The sequence below is a fragment of the Panthera tigris genome, chromosome D1, assembly GCF_018350195.1.
Source record: "Panthera tigris isolate Pti1 chromosome D1, P.tigris_Pti1_mat1.1, whole genome shotgun sequence".
NCBI classification, from domain to species: domain Eukaryota; kingdom Metazoa; phylum Chordata; class Mammalia; order Carnivora; family Felidae; genus Panthera; species Panthera tigris.
Genome location: NC_056669.1, coordinates 88,770,472 through 88,776,500, shown reverse-complemented (window position 1 = coordinate 88,776,500; position 6,029 = coordinate 88,770,472).

Here is a 6,029-nt window from a genome sequence, read left to right as displayed (position 1 = left end):
TTTAATCCCTCAGAGTTTAGGACAGAGCCAGTACCAGAGCCAAGTTTGTCTGTTTCTAAACCCAGGATCAGGAGCACCCTCGTTTCATTTTCCGAAGACCACACATTTGCTCTTTGTCCTGGAGATTCAACACTGGAGTCAAGTGGTTCGTAATGTTAACAGTTTCTCCCTAACAATTTAGGCTAAACCTTACCTTTCCCTTCATTCCACCACTGGTGGGTCTACTCTCCAGAGACCCTTCCTTTCCCCGTAAGACACACAAAATCAATTACGTCGTATTATCTGATGCCAGTTGTGTTTATGCCTCACGAGGGAGAAAAGTATGTTTTTATGAGCGGAGATTTTGTTTTTCTATTCTGTTCTCTTCTGGTGTGTGTGTGTGTGTGGGGGGGAGGATCTCAATACTTTTTCTGAAGTTAGATTATTGCTGGGGGTTTGGTGCTGAGTTAGCAGAGGGGATGGCCGTCCCTTATTTGTTTTCTGTGAAAGGGTCTCAGCTGTTTTTCCACCCTTATTGAATTCTCTTACTCTTAAAGAATGACCCAAGCAGAGAAATTTCCCAAACATCTGAAATCTGAGAATTTGTGTCTGGAGTCCACAAGGCTCATGGTTTCCAGATGGAGAGACCGGAAGGAAAGGAGGCGGAGGCACAGAGGAAAGAGGGTGAGAGGATAAAAGGCCAGGGGAAGCCTGAACTCTGGATCACTTCTGACAGCCTTGTGAACCAGGCCACGTCTCTTATTTGCTGCGCAAGTTTGCCACTTGACAATGTGCCAGGCCTTAAGGAATGCAGCAGTGTGCGTGTCCTCCTGAGACTGTTCCAATGATTATGAGGAAGTAAGTCATCGTGAAATTGTCTTTTCTGGGGGCAGTGACTAAGCTCATAGCACAGTATAAAAGGAAGCTTATGGCTTGGCTATCAAGAGGGGCATAAACACTCCGGATAGATTTTCTCACCATCTCAGAAATGGCAAAAGACAGATACTTCTAGAAATCCTGGCTTCTTTGCACCACTAAGCCATAGGCAACACTGGACTCCAGGTGATCTAATTCTTCCTCCACATGTCTTGTTTTCATGCCAGAGGTGGGGAAGGGGGCTTAGCAGGCAACCCAGTTTTGAGTAAATTAATAGGCAAGTATAGTTTGGTCATAGTGTCCATAAGGTCTGATCTCAGAAAGAATGCCCTTGTTTGATCAGATAGGCCAGTGTTTTCTAGGGAAAATAGATCAGAACCCACCTGTTAGCAAGTGGGAAATTGGTTTAAGAGCTGAGAAAATACCCATCTTTATTCTCACTAGTGGTTTCTTTATCATCACCTCCACCTATAACCACTCCACTGATATCACCACCACCGCCACCACCGCAGAGCCCAAGAACAGTCTTGCTCCTCTATCATGGTTCTTTCCATTTGGAATAGGCCGAATTTGGTACCAGGATACAGCCATCCAGCCTGGTCCGAAAGGTCCTGGAAGGCCAAATGCGTGGAGAGAAACCAAACACAGAAAAATTATTTCCTAACCAACACCTGCAATCTCTATTCTAATAAAAATGGTGAGGCAGCAAACTGACATCTGGAAGCTGGAGAACCACACTCGGCCTCAATGTCGTCAAGAGCCAAGCAAAATATTCAAGCTCTCCTGAACCCGGTCTCCCGGCCTGGGACGTGTAAATGTTTAACTACACTCTGGCTTGGGGGGAGAAAACAAGCAGAGGCAAACACATTCTGGGATGGCAGAGCTTCAACAGACCACTCATCTCACCCTGAGGTGTGAAGGGATACTGCCTGCCTCCCCAAGCTGAGCAGTGCCCAGAATTTATGAACTTCTTCAGAGTATAACATGAATCTGGGGTCCAAGCCAGGCATTATAACATCGAGAAAAGGTGAACAATTTTCCTCCCTGCTGCTCTTCCTATCGCTGATTGTACTATTCAGATGTGAATTATGATTTAATCCCTTCTGTGCTGAGGGTGTTGCAAAATGTTGGCTGCAATGTAGTCATAAATATTTAAGTAAAAGGAAGAGAAAGAGGAAAGAAGGAAGAAGGAAGGAAGGAGGAAGAAAGGAAGGATAGAAGAAAGGAAGGAAGAAGGAAGGAAGGAAGGAAGGAAGGAAGGAAGGAAGGAGAAGAAGAAGGAAGGAAGGAAGAAGTTAGGAAGGAAGGAAAAAAGGAAGGAAGGAATGAACGAATGAATGAAGAAGGAAGGAAGGAAGAAGTTAGGAAGGAAGGAAAAAAAGAAAGAAGGAACAAATGAATGAATGAAGGAAAGATAGAAGGAAGGAAGGAAGGAAGGAAGGAAGGAAGGAAGAAGGATGGAAGAAAGAAAGGAAGGAGGAAGGATGGAAGAAAGAAAGGAAGAAGGAAGGAAGGAAGAAAAAAAAGGAGCAAATGACAAAACTCATCATTGCCACCAGCAACAGATGGATAGGCATGGAAAAATCCTTGCCTGTATACCAAATGGAATGCAGTTGACTTAGATCATTTCTATATATAATCAGCATGGCATGGGCTTTTACAATTATGTGGTGTTGACAGCAGTGCATCATGGGAGAAAAGATGGTTCAAGTCGCACGCTTCTGGATTTCTTTATCTTAGGGTCATCAGAACGGGGCTAGGTTGCCACAAAGTGCTCAGTGATCCATGGGAAATGAATCATGTCTTCATTCCAGGGCTTAATATATGCATTACACCACTATTAGAAGCAAGCAACTCTGTGGTTGATGGCTCCAAGGAGGATTAAGGTCAAAAGTGGCCCTGGAGACCAAATTCCCTAGAGAGGGCTTGCCACACAACTCCGTGTGTCCTTTCTTCTGAGTTTTCTTCTCTTAGCAACAACTACCCAACACCAGCTTCCCAGGCTGGTACCATGTCTACGTAAGGTTTATTCTTCTTGCAGCGAAGAACTGGAGAAATACAAGGGAGAATGTGTTACTACAGGTTAAATCGTGTTACATCCAACTTGTGGTGAGGGTCCAGTTTCTTTTTATTATACTCCAATTTGACTGTAATGACTATTGCTTGAAATAAATGGGCAATTGACAGGGCCTTAGAGATAACAGGGATGCTTAAGTGATTTTTATAGTAGCAGTATTTGTTGTAACAGAATTTGACCTGTATTCTGGTTATTAGTTTTATTCATCACATTGGAAGCCTGGCACTTCCATTGTTCATGCCATTATACGCAAAGCGCTGTAGCATGAAAGTCACTTGCAAAGTTACGGCAAAAACTCTCTAAACACTAGAGGCTCAAGGAACAATAAAACCTCAGGTAGGGGGGGATGTTTTGTTTAGCTAAATGCTCAGAGGTTTATTGCTAAAACCCCTAAAGGTGTTTGTTTTATTTTGTTTTGTACCATTTATGATATGAACACCTCTAAAATGTTTGATATGCAAATTCTTGCCTTCTTTCTGGGCACGATTTCATTTCTCTAGGTGTGATGCTCAGGGTCATCGTTTTGAATATGATTATATTGTCCTATAATACAGCAATCCCCTTCAGGAATTGAGATGTGTGTGGAGCTGTTCTGAGCACTAAATAGCGCAGTTTGAGTTCTTCCGTAGACTTACATGTTTTTGTGTTTTCTATTGCTTTTTCCTTCTTGACCTAAGTTTCCTCTAGGAGTCTGTTTCTCACCCTTCTATTTAATCTGTGGTAGGCTTGAAAACCAGATGTCAAACATTTAGAACTACGTGTGATGTAGGAATAGTTTCTGAGAAGAGGCTTGATGGGTGGATGTATGGCCTTTCTCTTACGTATTTGCTTTGTAGCATTTATTTCAACCGGTCAGAGGCCTAGCTTGTCACTTCCTCATGCTCAGTCACTTGTGAGTGGGTCCAGCAGAGGTTCCAGATTTTTCCAGTTCTGTCTCAATTACTCACGGTCAGAGCACTTGTTTGGATTTCATCTTCCAGAAATGAGGATAAGTGAAACCGACAGATGGCTGAGCTGTAGGTAAATGAGTAGCCACTGAGTCCCCAAACTGGTGTGAAGTTTGTGGGCCATTTTTGTAAGGCAAATGGCCTGCTGTGTGCTGTGGCCACGATGGCGACACTCAGTAAATGGACTGTAAAATAGACAAGCTCTTTTTGCAGTCCTCTCCAAGAACATGAAGGTGGCCCGACATCAATCTGTTGGAGACATCTTCAAGATGTTTAATTAAATTACAGACTCAGTGTCACAGCTGGCTGACTTTTGGGATTCTAAGACTATGATAGAAGAAGGCACGGCTTTGCCTCTTCTGATGATTTCACGATTTATGGCCTTGGAATAAAGGAGACTAAGAAAATCTAATAGCTCCCTCCCTCCCAAAGTGCAGTTTCAGGTTAAAAGAGGTTTCCACTGCCATCGTTAGCCCTCCTTCCCTTATGTACCCTGTGCATCTGTAGACTGTACAGAGCAGGACCTAAAAAAAAAAGGTCCAAGTCTGCTGCCCCACGGCCTTACTGTATGTGTGGTGGTCGGGGTGTTATTCACCAACACAAGGCAGACTCTGTGCCACTGAGAGCGAAAGATTAAGACAAGGGGTTGTGAACCCTTTTAGAGCTAGATTTAAATCCTGGCTTCTCGTTTATTAGGATGTGACCTTGGGCAGAGCATCTAACTCTCTAAATCTGATTCTTGTGCAAGAAAATAGGAGATGATAATGTCAGTGCTCTGAGAATTAAATAAGATAATGTGTAAAGCAACGAGGCCAGTGCCTGGCCTGGAGAAAGAGCTCATTAAATGGTAGCTAGTATTATTAACACAAGGATTTAAAACTGGAGATTGCAGTTTTTAACAAGTACGGATACTCGGCACAGCCAGTTACTGACTTTAAGTGGTCTTTTCGGCTTTTTGTTTTTTCTGTGATATTTTCTTCCAAGATTGGCAGCCTGGCCTTCTCCCGGGCCAGGAGATGTCCCAGACAAGCTGCAACTTCACCCTTTTATGAGTGTAAAGGAAATGGGGCCACCTGGAAGTTGGACCAAGCAAAGATCAATGAAACGAAGTAGAGTTGTAGCTTTCCGAGGGAAAGACAATAAAATGAGAAAGGGCTGGGGCAATGGGATGTGGTGTTGAGATACTGGCACCAGGCAGTAGGGAAGGAAACCTCCAAACACGTTGTGGTTTGTTAAAACATGAGACTCTTGAGTGCTACGGGGCTTGGCAACCCCGTCTCACCAGGCAGAAATGGCCTCAGCAACCGGAGAGGGGAAGGAGGAGACGCTTAGAGGAGACAGAGAGTCTGCTGTCCTGGCTCTGTCGGTGTGGCTCGCCGGGCGACCTTGAGAGACCGACTCACCTCCCTATCTTGGACAATTTCTCCGAAGTTCACACAGTCCCCCAGCTAACTAACGAGGTCTGATGGAGACAAATTTGTTCAAAGGAAATTCAGAGTAGGGTTCATAAATCGCAGCTCCTCCAGACATGCCTGGTGGTGGGTTTTAGGAGGGGTTTTTATACAGTGAATTGTAATGCCTTTAGGCAGGACTTGCGCTTTCGGTTCACAAAGTGTCTACTCTCCTGGGGTCTCACATTTTGCCTCCGTGCATATGACTTTTGGTTTCACTGCAGCCCCACAGGTGGAAGTTGGGGGGCACCTAGATGGCTCAGTCAGTTAAGCGTCCGACTCTTGATCTCAGTTCAGGCCTTGATCTCAGGGTCATGAGTTCAAACCTGTGTTGGGCTTCATGCTGGGCGTGAAGCCTACTTAAATATATATATATATATATATATAAATATATATACATATATATCTCTCTCTCTCACATGTATAGCTCCAAGGTTCCACAAAGATGTTTTTGCTGGCCTACCTGTAATTTTCTCTACAAAGATTTTTTATTTCTAGAAAATATAAAAATTAAAATCTGATGTGCCCCCTGGTTAATCCAAATTGTAAAGCTTTAATATTACTTGAAAACATCATTCAGGATCAAGTATTCTTTGGGTTATAATCTAACTCTGCTCAGAAAATTTAACCTAGGCATGGATTGTTTTACTTTGAGGAGAAAACATATCTGTAAATAACGACTTTAAGTGTATCCGCTTG